The 17134-nt window shown below is 38.9% G+C and overlaps 1 protein-coding gene across 1 annotated transcript in view; it reads right to left on the bottom strand.

Annotated features, from left to right (window-relative positions):
- The window catches only part of LOC133744216 (MDIS1-interacting receptor like kinase 2-like), a 75469-nt gene that overhangs the window by 17188 nt on the left and 41147 nt on the right, over positions 1 to 17134 (bottom strand). The gene's annotated exons all lie outside the window — the stretch shown is intronic.

Genomic DNA, 17134 nt, shown 5'->3' with positions numbered 1-17134 from the left:
TTTTCCTTTTAAACTTGCAGGTTCCACGTGTTTTGCTCGTTCACTTTTACCTATTTTCCTAACTTTGCCCTGCTCGATACTTCCTCAACTATTTCCATGCCAGGAACTAATGGGCAAATAATATGTCTTACTTGACCGTTCTTTCTCATCGTGGTGGTTAAATTGTGGGAAGACAAAGGCTTCAAAGTCGAAGTCCAACGACTTTTAAGACAAAGGCTTTATCCTAGAAGTTTCAGACAGCAAAATGTATAGTACTTGCAATTAATTTTCTTGCACGTAATGAACAAGATTACGGAGACGACTTAAAAGGTGATTTCGGTAATTTGTAACTCTAGTGGCAAAGTATATTTAATGTTGGCTACAATTATGTTAAGGGAAAATTTAATGGTGAAGTTGTTGTGCGGAAAATTAAGTAAATTAAAGATCTCCTTGATCACTTACATTTTAAACTGGAGTAAGAGTGAAAGCTTCGCGATCAAGAGATTATTTACACGCCCTCAAAATTTGAATCTTTAGCAAGTCAAGTTTGAGGGGGATACATTCAAAAGATACTCTGATACGTCAGTGAGTATTTTAAGTTGTAGTAAGTGTACATGAGATTGAGTGCTCTTATCAAATGCTCACCTCATTAGGTATTTTAGGTGAGTTTGAGCAGATATCTCGACTAGTGCGTGTAGTGGTGTCGAATATATTGCTAAAAAGAAGGAAGGAACAAGAAAGAAAAGAGTAATTGGAAATGTGAGACAGGTGCATGTAGTCTTAATTGCTATGCTTGTGCATTGATTAAATTCCACACGAGTAGGATATTTTTTATTACTTTAATTCAATTTTATTTTTACAAATTATCCTAATAATCCTCCCTTGCTGTACTTACACGAGCATTTGCCTAAAGCATAATTAGCTCCAATCAACCACGCTCATGCTAACGATAACGGCTCCAATCAACCACGCTCATGCTACCGATAACGGCTCCAAACAACCATCAAGGGTGTGACCTACGGAAACACCACCAGACAAGCTATCACCTGAGCTCCGGCTCAGCCCAGGATCACCACTGATGCGCAGCCATGCGCCGCACCAACATCACCTCGCTGAAGTATCAGAAGTTGGGAATAGAAGCATATAAGTCCCACATCGAAAACAAGGAAGAGATCAGTCTATTCCCCACCTATAAAATGTTCACTCCTCTCTCCTCATTAATTACTCATTTACTACTTACCTAGCGTTATTCTATCAACACAAATACATTGACTAACTTAGGCATGGGAGTAGAGAAGACCGCCAACTGCGGTCTCCCTCTTACGCCTTGTGTATTTTATTTGACAGATAGCGGAAGCAACAAGAATATCACAAGTAGCAATCCGACCTTCCGATCTGCGTTGATCAAGGTTTAGCTCCCGCTGAATCTTAGACATTAACACTTGCAATTCTGATTCTTTTTCTTTTTTCTATTTGGCGAGTCAATCATGAATCAAAAACCAATACATCATTATACAATAAATCAAAAAAAAATTTTACCTATAAATGAAGGAAAAATAATACGTTTATTAAGTGGAATGACTTGTATTATTAGACAAGGAATATGCTTCCCAGGTAATTACTGTTTGGACACAAAATGAGCATTTTGGCCTGACAATGCGTGTCTTGGAGAAATTGAGCCAATGTCAGTGGCTCAAGCTATATATTGTCGACCAGTTCGAAATATATTATTTAGACGCTAAATAAAGCCTACTATGGAAGATTATGCGAGCTGCAAGAAAAGGAAATGATAGAAGCATGGAAATGAAAAGTCAACTTTAGCACATTTTCCTACTTCGACTAGGAGAAACCGAGCTAAACAAGGAAGGAGGGGCGGAAGACTAATCAAATTAAATCCAAATGAGCTAAAACTGTCCAGATTAATTCTAGACATCCCAAGGATCATTTCTTATGAAGAGTTCCAGAGCTAGTTATGAGTGGAAAGCCTTCAAACAATCAGTCCAATTTTCTGCAGAAGCAAAACTGGAAAACTGGACCTGTAAGGAGTCCAGCAGCATTTCCGGCCCAACCACATGGAAGAAAGCTCTGAAAATTTGCCACAATGATCTACACTCATTTTGGATAATTTGATATGAAGAAGTCGAAGGCCCATTATGATTTCTTGGTGGAGATATAATTGAATGAGTAAAGGAGCCGAAAGTGCTTCATTATCTCCAAAATTTATCATTCCTTATCTCCAATTAGTGTCTCCTTATCTCCAAAATTCATCATTTCTTATCTCCAATTAGTGCTCCACTATCATTTGTTTAAGGCCAACCACTTTGGCATGGTAGCCTATAAATTGAGGTTACAATGAAACACTTCAACACACAATTCATCAACAACAATCTCTAAGATTATCCAAGCCTCTCTAGAGCAACACTCTCCTTCTCTTACCGGTAGTCACACTCCAGTCCTAGTCTCCTCAAGAGCCGACTGTCAGTGCCACCAAACCTTGATGGCAGATTCCCCTTTCCTGAACCGTGTGTACCAGAAGTAAAAAAAAAGTTACTGATTAGTTTGACTTCACTCTGTGGTACTTGTTATACAGAAAACCAATAATAACAACATCAATGCAAAACGTATATTTGATTATGTTCCAAAGCTAGAAACCGAAAGAATCTCCCATTAAATCATTTCATTCTTTCAAAGTCAAATAACCGCTAAAGATAAGAAAAAAGTTTACAATACAGCTACATACAATTTTCTCCATGAACAGATCTTTTATTAAATCCTTACATGATTAATTACAATAACAGGCAGTGAAGTCATATGAAATTGATATTCAGCACTCGAATACTTTTTATAACATTTCAACCAAGTCAGTGCACATAAACTGACTCATGTCTACAATCTAAACCAATAACAGAAACTTATATCACACATAGGTGAAAATAAATCAAAACCAATAAGAAGAGGGTAACTGAGATAAGGTAGACGTAGATGTATCGCTGTTACAGTAATTTGATTAAGATCCTTTTGGAGTGACTGCGCCTTGTCGAACAAACCAACCCTACAGAGTACAACATTAATAGAGAACAACTTGTACATCCGCCTCCAATAAAGTGGAGGATATTTGGTGGTTCTAAAGGAACGCGCCTCACGCGCCTAGGAAAAAAAAGGAAAAACCCGGCTGATTGTGTTCCTCTCCCGGCCGAACACGGCAGGCGTTCTCGCCTCTGCGTTCCGGTCCGGGAGAGGATTGAGGGTTCAGAGGTGTAGTGAGCGTTCGAGGCAGCGGTGTGGTCCAGGGAGAGTGGAGGTCTCTCCGTTTTCGGGCAGTACGGATCGTTCTCGATCTGTTCTTCTCGGATCCGGGGCGGAGGCAGTGATGCAGCAGCGACGTTCTTTGGTTTTCCGGTGGTGGCTTCTGGCGGCACCGATCTTACATGGGTTGGGGCAGTGGCGATTCAGATCAGATCGAGGCTGTGGTGATCTCGAAATAGATCTGCCTCCGATTGGGCCTGGTTTCGTCTTGTGGGTGGCTGTCTGGTGTAGGGGCTGGCTATGGCGTGACATGGTTGTGCTGCGACGAATGGCTTCGGCGCGGTGGCTTGTTGCTGAGTGGCGGCGGTTTGGTGGCGATGGAACTTGCCGGAGGCGGGTGTGGCTGCTTGCAGCGCGTGGCTTTTGCGGGGGGTGGGGGGAATGGGCCTTGGACTGGGCTAATGTTCTTGGGCCTCGTTGCATTTTTGTAGTTTTCAATTTGGTTTGTTACTGTTTTTTTCTAGTGGTTGCTTGGTTAAAAATAAGTCCCCCCTCTGTTGGGCGGGGGTGTGGGTGTGTCCGGGTTGAGTCGATGCCATTGTTATGGTGTCATGGTCGTTTTGTAGTTCCATCTCTATGGCTTGGTCTGTTGACTATGCTGCCTGTTTTTCAACGTGACGAGGAATTACCCTTACACGTGGTCTGCTTATTTTGGGACACGGTGTTGGAAAGGGTGATGCGATTCTTCGTCAGGTTGGTTGCAGGGTTGTATCTTTACACTAGAGTTTGGTTGCTGCTCTCTGTAGCCCGCTTGTATGGGCGTAAATGGTGGTCGGGGTTTGGACTTGTTTGGTTCATGAAGGTCATTTTATATGACCTCCTTGTCACCTATGGTGTTTCTGAGGTTGTGCGCGACTCATCAATCATTCGACCTGTGGATGAGGGTGGAGTTGCAGCTTGTCACATCCGTGTTTTGTAGTCTGTTTGCTTGGTGTTTGAATAAAGGACTATATTTTGTTTCTCAAAAAAAAAAAAAAACTTGTACATCCACCAATCCAGCATAAAGAGCAGAAATGTCATTAAAAGGGCATCACAGCCAACAATAAAAAAAATCATAATGTCACATTTCTAATATATATAATCCTTTTCTAAGTTTTACAGATAGGTAGTGGCTTCACATTTGCTCCTTCAAGCTTCTCTCTTCTCTGTACAATTATATTTGTAGTTCATGGAAAAGCAAAACTAGAAACGAAAAAAAGATGAGCCCCTAATTCAAAATCTGCATCATCAACCTACAATTGTATAATGGAAATATCTCTACTCCACTGTCCAGGGGGAAAAAAGTAACCATGATAAAAAAAAATTCATGTCCATCCTAACATGTTCAGTCAGTACCACACTACCACGTAAAAGATATTATTATGGGTTTCCAAAGACATGAATTTCCGGACGCAAATCAACAGGGAATGTAGTATTATTCAAGAATCAAAATATTACACACCATATACAACTTGAAGAGAAAAGGTACCTGTAGTTTATCTGGTGAATGAACAATTTTTTAATGTAACTCTTGTCTTTCCGAATCAGTTTTTAGCATATCAAGATCAGAATCAGATATCTGGAGAAACAAAATAAGACAAAAAAAAACAAAAAACAGATATCAGTTTTTCTTTATAATTTCCCTGCTGTAGTTTTAGGTTCCCCTGTATTAGTTATTTTTCTACTTGTTGTAGTTGCTATCTTCTCCTTAATGTACTGTTCTTTCTTAACCATGGTGGTTGTGGGTAGGCGAAGACTTCGAAGTCTTCGTCTCTTGTAAGCTGACGTGTTGATTGCCAACTTTGTTGGTGAAATGATGCATGTTTGAGGTCTTTGGTCTTTTAGAATTTCTACTGGATCATTACCGGCAGCAATTGTTTTGCCTATTGTTGATGAAAAGATAATGCAGACCACTCAAAAGGACATGTACGCATTTGTAGTCACAAATAAGTCTGGATTTCAACGTGAAGATGATTCAGGCCACATTATGATATCATATATATTTGCTTAATTGTCCTCAGAATCCACTTGACATTGTGTACCATAAGCAAAACTGAGAGGAATTTGCCAGGGATTAATTTTCTTGTTGGATGGCCTTTTTCTTATTTCCTTGTTTCATTCTTAGTTCCCTGCACCCGTGCACCGTGAGCTATTTGTCTACTTGCTCTGCTCAAATACTTCGAGTACTAGACTTCAAGGTACTGACCAGCACCCACTTTTCTCCTTTATCTTTTGCTTTAGAGGATATGGATAACTATATCTAAAATTCATTACATACTGTACAACCACGGATTGAAAAAAAGATTTGGTTACTGTTGGTGTCGAAAAATTCCGTAGAGGAGTTTGACTCACCAATGAATGCGGACTGGAGCGGGAGCTGACCGGGAATGATCTAGAAGCTTCCCTCGAGCGTTGACCTGGAGTTTGACCGTCGGCTCGAGGAGAAGGGGGGGTACCTGCAGAAAACCCTCCGATGCCTAAGTCAGTACGTTTCTCAATAGTGGAGTAGAGAGAATTGGAATTCGATGTCTTACCACGATGTCGAGCAACCTATTTATAGGCGCATTTCAGTGTGGGCTGCAAGTAAACTTGCACAGCAAGATACTGATAACTTGGATGGCAAGTCGCCATTAAGGCCACACTTACTTTTGTAATAACCGTCACTTATTGGCGACTATGATTGCCACACTAAATGTCGCATTTACGGCTACATTAACTGTCGCACTTACTGCTGCCATTACTTTTCTTTAATTCATGGTCAAATTAATTGACCACCCCCACAGTTACTGAAATCAAAAGCCACGCTTATGACTTCGGTGTGTTCATTCTTTTTGTTTTGTTTAATATTTTTTATTTCCTTTTCCTCCTTTTCCTTTTTCTTTTTCTCCTTTCTCCTTTCTCCTCTTCCTCTTTTTCCTTTTGCGTTTTTCTCTTTTCCTTTTGCCTTTTGCCTGTTTCCTTTTTCCTTTTGCGTTTTTCTCCTTTCTCCTTTTCCTCTTTTTCCTTTTGCGTTTTTCTCTTTTCCTTTTGACTTTTTCCTGTTTCCTTTTTCCTTTTACATTGCTTGTCTCGGATTTCAATTTTTGGTATTAGTTTCATATTTACCAAACATTATTCACCTTATTTTTACTGCATAGGTATAAAATACACGAAATTCGTATATACTGTAGAGAGTTTTCAATCGCCAATTCAGAAAACCATATCATCTCCTTTCCCTGCTCTCTTTTCTTTCAGTGAGAGGTCAAATCGAGCAACCAAAATTAATAACAGCAAACAAGAGAGATCAAAAACCTAAACACAAAACCTTTCAATTTTATCCCCATACATTAAAATGTCTCAATCCCATTCATAACATATTAATAATGACTCATTATCGATGCTTATGTTATGCTTTGATATTGACATTGCTGATGTTTCAGCATGTTGATCTGATCCACCCATACAGATTAATTCAATCAGAAAGTGGATAACTCATCTCAAGTTGGATCCCACAATCGAATACCATGATTCCGCAACAAAAGATTTTTAAGTAGCGCAGCCGTACCACGTGACGGTAGGATTACCCAATCAGGACCTTGCAGGGGATGTTTTGGGTATATTACTCTATTAAAAGAGGGTTAACTTCGAAATAAGTAAAATTCTTTAATAATTTTGATTAGGCTGCCCTACTGCCATGGGGTAGGGCAATCCTTACCTAAGAATTAAACCTTAATAAGTTTGACGTCTCCAAGCCCTACGTGAAAGACCAATTAAAACAATCAACGCATGGGCCCTAGTCACAGACAAATGATATTTTCATTAATAAGAAAGTACTGAAAGAGCAGTCACTGATAACATGACAGTCAAAAAACAAAAGGGTCGTGCCCAAGCAGGGGTTGAGATGTGTAGTACTGGAATTAATTGTTTTGCCAGTAAAGAACTAAAGATATGTAATTCGCGACGATTTGTAACTCTAGTGGTAGTGAATATCTGTCGTCAGCCAAAATCAAAATACAATTGATCAAGGGACTCCACACGATTGTCACTTCCTTAGGCTGTTCAATGCACAATTGCACATACTGTATGACTGTATGTTTGGAAAAATCAATTAGTTATAGAGCTTCAGTCCGAATCTCCTCTCTTCCAGCTTTCGTCGTAACAAAATCTCACACTTGTTCAATTTTCCTTTTTTTTTTTTTACTGTATTTTGAAGTTAACATAGTCCATAGAAGGTAGCAAGAATGTAGTTTGTCTCGAGACATCTCATTGATGATAGTTTTGGTTTTCCATATATACCATGTGTAGTAATTCAATTTCCATACTATGTGTAGTAATTCAATTTATAATCAGTAATGGTGCCATGTCGGTCCAGGGTAAAAGCTAGTTGAAGGTGTTGTAATATTTTCTCTAGCTTTTGGCCTAAACACCCAACTCAAAACATGTTTAAAACGATTTTGGTCCACCATGTGTCTTTGTTGGCTAATTATGTACGACCAAGGTTTTAAATATCGGTATCTTCATATGTATCGGTACTTTGAAAAAGGGAGATATCGGAAATATTGGGGATAAAGGGTAACAAAATGTCGTTTTTGAAAAAAGTCAATTTATTAGAAATTTAGAACTACATATAAATATATATGAATGTCAACTTCATCTACATCCAAAAAGAGACTCTAGGCGGTTGAAAAGCCGCTCGCTGGTCTACGAAAATGCAATAATCAGACCAAAACATATGACCCATATAGTGCGAATTGTAGTGATGAACATGATAGTTATAAATCTCTTTAGAACTGCCGACTGTTTCCCCTATAAGGGGATAATAAAGATGAACTCAACTGGATGACTGATCATATACTTCTCCATATTGATTATATCCATAAGCATCATAACCAAATTGATTGTTGCCTTCATGAGATTCATTTGAGATCACACTGCGCTCTGTGCCTAAACTGATAGAGTCAAAACTTAAGGCAATTGAAGAAACATCAGATAGGGTACTTTGATCATCAGTAGTACCTCTAGTCCTTCTCCCATATCGGGTCTTCTCTTGAGCACCATGACCAGCTGTTCTCACTCCGTGGTCTTCATCTTGGGTGGTATGATCAAAATTACCTTCACATGTAAATTGGAATCCTTCATCCACAGAAGATTGTCCATATTCATATCTTTCACCTCCACCACCTGTTCCGCTTCCACCCTCTCCACCATCATCAGAACTATCTGGAGTTGTTGTACCACCCCACGCATCATCACTATCTGAATTATCTTCTGGGTTTTTAACAACTTCTTCAGATAAGACTCTCTACGTTGATTCCAGCATTAGTTACAGTTTCTACAACTTGTGGAAGAGGTCTTCTAGCTTCGTCATCGAGGTGTGCAGGAATAATCCAATCATGAAGTGGATCAATGCCATTATCAAGCGGCTCGCTTGCAACATGAAGTAGATCTATATAGTTGTTTTCATTGACCACATTATTCTTTGCCTGTTTATCTCGCAGCCGCAGCTTCATGTTGTAGTAGCAGTATGCAATGTCATTTGGCCTCATTTGAATAATTGAACCTTTATGGCTTTATCTTCTTTCTATTATTCAACTACAGAGTTACAAACTACATACAGAGTTACAGACATAGTCACAGACTACACAGTACCAAATCTCTCCTCACACAGATTTGCATTTAGACTTTTAGAGAATTACTTCTCACCCAAAATCGCCTTGAGGGTATTTCTCATCACCTAGATTCGCCTTGAGGGGATTTTTTTCCTCACCTAGATTCACCTTAATTGAGGGAATTTCTCCTCACTCAAATTTTCCTTTAGGAGATCTCTCTTCACACAGATTTTCATTTAGAGAATTACTGAGTTTTTGTTTTTTCATTTTTACCTCAAATTTTACAGATATTTCTTCACTTTATCGGGGATATATCGTAAATATATAATATATCGGGGATATTTGACGATGTCGGAGAAATTTCGCAGAAACGGTAAAAGATAAGATATTTACTCCCTAGATATATCGATCCGTCGAAAAAATGAGATATTAGGGGAGATATCGAAAATATCACAGATATTTAAAACCTTGTATACGACCTTGCATTTTCGCAAGGCTAGTAGAAACACGGGAATTTCACTTGTGTACAATCAGGCGTTTTGGTCCTTTTGGACCAGTGGAAGCAGTGAGCACTGAGCAGGAATCTGCAAATGCTACTTTATTTTACTTATTGATTTTTTTATCAAAGGTGCATTTCATTGAAATCATTAAATAATACAACGGAAATGGTCATCCTCATCAAAACTTCTGTGACTCAGAAAGAGCATAACACCAACAGCATACTAATTATTATTTATTTCAATACACTGATAAAGGTACAGAGGCCTCAATTGTAAACAGCGCAGTGGTTGGTCAAGCTGGAGTGCCTCCTTCGCTAGCTGGTGTACGTCTATCTTGATGCAATCCCGCTTGACGTAACCCCAACTACACTGATTGAGTTTTCTCGTGGCCTGTTTAACTTCATCAAGCACATTTCCTTCATCACTCATATCCACACTCTCCACAATAGATGTGAGTGGATCACCCTCAATCTCCACATTAGTAAAAACAACATGAATAGCAGAGTTGCTTAGGTTAAGATCACAGTTAATACCCACTGATCTCTGTGAGTTTTGAGATTGAACTGTTTCTGTCTGGTAGTGAAGTATATTACTAGCTCCCCCAATTTTGAGCATCATCAGCATGAAAAAACGTTTTGAGATACCAACAATATATAATTCTCACATTTTGATAAATTGACAGCAATATTTTTTTAATACGTCAACGATATACTACATAGAGATGATTAGCTATGACAATAAGACTAAAATTGAAGATCATGTTTTGAATGGGAAATGATCGAGACGCATGAAAAAGACAGACATATCCATGAGCAATCTGATAAGAGACAATCTCCTTCATCATCATCTGATTCACCTTTGTCCTTAATTACCTCTCTCTCTCCAAGTCTATCCGTTGTTTCACATGATAAAGGTTCAGTTACTCAAGCTAATCATGCTAGACGTATCTCTGCCACAATCACCTGGAGCTTCTAGATTTTGATTATCGATCTCACGATAGATAATACTTCAATCGTACATATTTATCTCTTTGTATTCTGCTATTACTTTGGTGATTGAGTTCTATCTCTATTGTAACTCTTGTGTACATATCAATATAATTACATCACATACCCACAACTATTCTGTGGTTTTGCACTCAATCATATCTCCTTTATGGTATCAAAGTAGGTTACATACATGTATAGTTTTAGCGAGGGCTACACGTGCTCACCATCATCCAATATAATTTGTTCATGTGTATGGCTTGGAAGGAGCTTGTTGAGATTATACATCTCACATGAAAAAATAAGACATTGCCTATGGGTTTATAAGAGTTTGAGTCACTTAATCCATTATCAATTGGTTTTAAATATAAACTCCATATTATTTTATCAATAATTAAGAAACACTGATCTCCTTACTTTGTTTCCTTTATTTAGTTGTCATATCTTTGCCTGTCTTCTTACAATAACTTTTGTGTTGTCTTATATCTGTATGACAAGTTGGCATTTTTTCTATTGGGTAAAACCCGCGGGTAATAGACCCACCCAGCAACTAAAATGGGTATTACCCATGATACCCATTACCCGGTTTATATTTCGCGGGTATTTCCATACCCACCCATCGGGTAAATGGGTACCCAACTACCCATCATCTTTCTTCAATTTTTTTTTTCCCTAAAGAAAAGAAAAAAAAAACCATCTACGATTCTTCAACCAGGACAATAACCTGTTCCTTCAATTCTTCATCTCAAGCCCAATTTCTGAGCTGCCTCCAAGGGGTCGTCGTACTTGACCTTCTCGGCGAATTTGTTGCAGGAGACTAAGACGACGACGGCGACGAAGCTGCAGATGATGGCGACGCAGGGCTCGACGACGGAGCAGCAAGAGATGATGGCAGCGAAGCCGCCGAGGAGGCCGTTGCAGACGTTCGTTTCCTGAAGAGAGTCGTCAGTGCGGCGGTGCATCCTCCGACCATGTGGAAAACGCCGGAGCCGGCGAAGTCGATGACTCCAGTCGAGGGTACACCTTGCCGGTGGCCACCGAGTTCGTGAAGATCTGGAGCTCTATTCGAAATTAAAGGAGGAAGGAATGAAGATCTGGGATTTTGAGAAGATGAAGATGAATCTTCATCTTGATAGAGAGACGTGAAAAAATTTCTTTCTTTTTTTTTTTTTTTTTTTCCCTTTTTCATCTTTTTTTTTTTAATCATAAACTTAATTTTGATTGAAAATAGTAAAAAAAAAAATTTAAGAATATAGCTTAATAAGTTTTGATAAAAAAAAAAAACAGTTTAATAAGTTATATGGGTATGGGTACCCGCGTATACCCATACCTGAGTGGGTATCCAACACCCATTACCCATTTATATCTATGGGTAATTTACTGCTACAAATACCCAAATTTTTTTACCCAAATAGAACGGGTACCCGTGGATACCCATACCCGTGGGTTTTTATGCCATCCCCCTGACTTCTTACAACAACTTTTGTGCCTAATTGGTAGAAATTTCAGGGAGCAAAGTGCTGCTTCTTTGTTGATTTTCGAGTACTGAAGATTTTGGCATCTATGTCTTTGTATTTTTTTTTTTGCTAGAAATTTCAGAGAGTAAGTGCTGCTGCGTTGTTGATTTTCGAGTACGCAGATTTTGGCAATTGGTATCTATGTCTTTGTTTTTTTTTTTCTTTCTTTTTTTCCCATGTCCGAAACTTGAGGAACAAAGTTCGAAGAATATACTTGCTGAGAAAAACATGCAATTGATTGATAGTAGTAGTGTAGTACTGTGACTTTGTTAATGTTGGGGTGTTGGACAAAGGTAAAGTACTTTCATCTAAGAAAATATTCCCCAACTGTAGTAAATTTTAAGAATTTTCAATGAATTACTTTTCGCAGAGAATATGCAAAAGAAAAAGAGAAAAGGGTTTGAGCCATTGTGTAGTTAGAACATGATTGTGCTTTGGAATTTGCAATAATAAGCAATTCGAGTATTATGATGATGATGATGGTTCTCTTAGAAATAATCTGTACTTTGCGATTTACTGTGGAATTATTTGCCCAATCATGAGTTCTATATGTTTTTATCAATACTAAAAGTATTTATGCCAAGATTATGTGAAACAGCATCAACTGATACGAAGAATGAGAATTTGGAGCTTCTGTTCAATCTTCGTTATTTAATTTTCTGATCTTCTAGATGCTCATTGTTTCTTTCTATGATTTATATATACATTTAGTGATCTATTATTTGTCGGTTGTCAATCTGAGTAATATTCGAATACATTATACATTGCTAAAAAGAAGGAAGGAACAAGAAAGAAAAGAGTGATTGGAAATGTGAGACAGGTGCATGTAGTCTTAATTGCTATGCTTGTGCATTGATTGAATTCCACACAAGTAGGACAGTTATTGTTGATCTGTTTGTGCGTTTATTAAATTCCACATAAGTAAGACAGTAAGACAGTCAACTTGCTCTGCTTGTGCGTTGATTAAATTCTGCACAAGTAATTATACCTCTCGCTCTGCTTGTTTGTTGATTAAATTCCGCACAAATAGGACAATTATCCCGCTCTGCTTGTACGATGTAGTTCCGTACAAGTAGGACAATTATTATGCTTTGCTTGTGTGATGCAGATTGACACAAGTAAGACAGTTATGCTTTGCTTGTGTGATATAGTCGGGCACATGTACAAGTATGACAATTTCATTGGTATGAGTTGGTAAAGCCATAGTCTTATTGAGTATAGTTTGTCTATTGCTTGATTTTTTAAAGAAATTAAGTGATTATAAGAAACAGGGAAAGGTATTAACATGACTACAAGATTAGTTGAGGTTTGGGATGTTTTGATAGTAGATGGATAAATGACGAGCTTTTTTCTAATCTAGAGGTTTAGGTAACCCGGTCAGAAAGTTTCTAGAGAGAGAGGGTCTACCTTCTCTCTAGAAATTTTCTCTAACCCAGCCACTATTTTGAAAGTCTACCGACCCCCATCTCTACCTCCATCTCCAACCCCACCCCTTCAATCCCGTCCATCTCCTCCACCCTTTCAATCACCTTCTTGTTCCTCTCTCTTCTCCACCCACTTCACCCATCTACCATTTCACTACCTCTCCACGCCATACTGCTCTTACAGGCTTTATATTGATGAGAACAGCTCTCATCTTCACCCCTTACTTTCCCCATCCCTACAACCCAATTATGCTAATTTGTCATCGATTTTCTACTCCTCTAGTCCATATCTACCTTCGAAACTGTCCATGTCCTATTTGGATGGAATTGGTTGCTAGTGTTTCCGGATTTGCTTCATTCTCCACCACCGCTAAACGAACTTACGCCCGATGGCGAATTTTCCTTCCTCAACAGCGAGTGGCTCGATTTTTGCAATCACACTCTGCTAGGTTACTTGGTTTTTCTTGGGCATCTTTGAGCCCTGTGTGTAGTGTCCCAACCGGTGTAGAAGGAAGCAGGATGGTGCTTTGGTGGCTGATACTCTTCAAGCAACGACATGGAGGTGGCGGCGGTAGTATTCTAGGGATGGAGCTGCTGCTATTCTCTTGGTGGCTGCTAGCATTAGTTCTAGGGTTTTCATTTTCAGTTATGGGCTTTCAAATTGTATTTGGGCCAAGCATGTCAGGGGCTTTAATTCTCTTTTGCTGGGCCTATGTGTCTTATTTGCTGGGCCTACGTGCCTCTATTTGCTGGGGGCTTATGTACCTCTTGTATTGTGGTGTATCATTTGAAACATCTAATACAAACTTTATTAGTTTATTTTCTTCGACCAAAAAAAAAAAAAATCTAGAGAACTGTTTTGGTTGTCTCACTAAGAGCAACTCCAACAACTTCTCTATAATTTATGTATAATAGGGAAGCAAAAATCAAATCTTTAGCATCTTTTTCTTCTCCAACTCCAACAGATTCCCTATTTTGCAGCAATTTCTAAAATCTTCATATTCTTCCTTAAAATTTTAGAGATTGCTGTAAATATAGGGAATTTGGTTTTCTCTTTCCTCACTTTCTCTAAAATAGGGATAGTTATAGGGAATCTGTTAGAGCAAAAGAGGCTCATTTTTCCCTAAAGTAAAGAAAAATCAAAATATGGGGAAGCTGTTGGAGTTGCTCTAATTCATTAAGTTGCAGCAATTTACACATCTTTTCAAGTGCTAAAATTCATAAAGGGGTATATTGTAATATCCCGAATCTAGTTAAATTTCTGTCATGTTAAGAGAATTTTTACTTCTCATCACGAATGTTAATGGTTAATTTTATTTAGCCTTAAAAAAAAACAAAGGTCGGTTATTGCTCCGACCTTGGAAAATTAAAAAGAAAGGAGAAGCATTGAGGATTGTTTTGTTGTATTGGGGGGGGGGGGGGAAGTCCTGCTGCAAACTTTTTTTCCAACCACTGCCTTCTCTGCCCTGGATTTCTAAATCATTCTCTTCCTCTCTTCACGAGCAATATATCCATATAAATTTCCTATCTTAATCTCATTTTATGGACGACGAATCGAAGACAAAAAACAATTGGGTTTAAGGTGTTTCATATGCTTCAGCTTCAAAAGTATTTGCCGCATCCTTGAAAGATCAGTGAGTTTTCCAAGCTTTGGACCTTGAATTGTGAGCGGTTGGTTTTTACTTTAGTGTTGCAGGTTGGTCGTGTTCATATGAGAGAGAGAGAGAGAGACCCATAGCAAAAGGCCATGTGGCAAAAGGCTACGCAGTTATAGATGGAATTTATGAAATTGGGATTTGATTTTTAGGTACTATTGTGATAACTTTAAATAAGGTACCAAAGTATCGTTTAGCTAAAAATTCAGGGACTGTCTGTAACTTTTTCTCAAAAAATAACATTATTTGATAATTATTTATAGAAGTTGGTAAGAAATGTGTAAGCTAAAAGCTACACCTAAAAGCTATTAGTGAGATTGAAGTGGCTGGGCTGCCTTCATGAGCCTGCGCAATTACTGGGCTTTAATAATCTCTTTATCAGACCCAAAGAATAGAAAACGGATCGTTTTGGGACCTTTTTTTTTTTTTTTTTTGGTAATGAAGAACTTCATTAAGGGACAAAACTCACAAAAGCCCAAGAGCCCAGCAAAAGGGCTGTAGCCCAGAAACATGCAACGAAGGAAATATTTAAGGGTTCTTGACCCAAAGCACCAAAATGAACTAAAATTATCTCACTTACCCCACCAACAGATTTTTATTCCCACTAACCCTATTTAAAGAGAAATAACTATTCTGCCCTCAACCTAATTAATAAATTACATGCCATGCCACTCTCTCATCTCTCTCTCTCTCTATCCCCACATCGACTCCAGACCAGTCTCTCTCTCTCTCTTCATATCGACTCCAGACCAGAAAGTCGACGCCGCCGGCCTCCTGCATCTCCTCCCTTGGCCTGAATCTATGTCGCCACCTTCTCCGGCGAGCTGCTTCAGAGCTCCGACGACGGAGATGGGCTCGGATTGCAGATCATTGTCGGTGGAGTCTCTCTCGCAGTGCCGCCTTCTCCTCCGGCAAGGATTTCCCGATAACCGCGACTTCTTCGTCGAATTCACCCTCATTCTCCGGCCACACTTTCCAGCGAGGTCTGAATTTTGCAGAAATTGTTTTTTTTTTGAAGCTTTGCGAAATGGAATCATTCTTAATGCTACTTCTGTGACTCTTTTGTGAGATTAGGATCGCGGAGATGGTTGGAAGACGCAATGCTTGATTGCTGTGAACCTTTGGCGAAGATCAAAGCTGAAGGCATTTTGACGTTGCTTTGGGTCCATGGTCTTCTTTTAATTGCAACAAGCAAGTCTTCTGTGGGTCAGGAGGTGGGATCTCTATTTGTTAGTTTGACTCCATCTGGATCATAGAGTAATGCTATAATAAATACATTTAGCAAATACAAATGAGATGGTAAATTGTGTTCTATTCCAATCAAGAATAGATAGGGTTAAACTGTAGAGAAGGGGCAGGTGTATTAATTACAGAATAGATACCACCAAGCACTATCGAAACTAGAGATCTCTCTATGCCATGACCAAGTCTTATAATGATAACTGACGTGAGTACACGTTATAATGATAAATTTATGATAGAACTATGTCCATTTGTCTGTAGGAAATGTGAAAGTCGCGGTATTTGCTTTGACTAATAACCTCTTCGTCCTCGTCTTTTTTTTTCTTTCTTTTTGAATAAAATGGAGGCAGAAGGCTCAGAAGAAAAGAAAAATAGAAAAAAAAAAGTTCTGTTGGGGGGCAATAGAGATCTGTTAAAGGTCTATTGGGGGGCAATAGACGTTTTGAATTGACGTAATCTCCTCTTTTTTTTATTTAATCAAAGTTTTATTTGTGTAATTTTAGGAAAATTAGTTCCCATTTCGGTAATCGAAACGTCTATTGGGGGGCAATAGACATCTATTAGGGGGCAATAGACTATCGGGGCAATAGGTGTCTATTGGGGGGCAATAGACGTCTATTGGGGGGCAATAGGGGGCAATAAAGGTCTATTGGGGGGCAATAGATGTCTATTGGGGGCAAAAAAAACTTTCCGGTGAGATTTTCAGCAAATTCCGGTGGGCGGCAGCCGGTGACCGGAATCCGGCGAAAGTTGGCCGGATTCCGGCGAAAGTTGACCGGATTCCGGCGGCCGGTGACCGGATTCCGGCGAAGTCTCCTATGGTTTCTCTCTCTTCCATTTTCTCTATTTCTCTCTCTAAGTAACAAAGGGGTGAGGGGTAAAATGGTATTAAAAAAAAATTAAAAACAAAAAAAAAATCTTAATGGGGTATTAGGGAAGACTCCCTTAGAGTGTATTG

Source organism: Rosa rugosa, chromosome 4 (genome assembly GCF_958449725.1).
Source record: "Rosa rugosa chromosome 4, drRosRugo1.1, whole genome shotgun sequence".
NCBI lineage: Eukaryota > Viridiplantae > Streptophyta > Magnoliopsida > Rosales > Rosaceae > Rosa > Rosa rugosa.
Note: the sequence above shows the minus strand (reverse complement) of the source record. Positions and strands in the feature narration are given on the sequence as shown.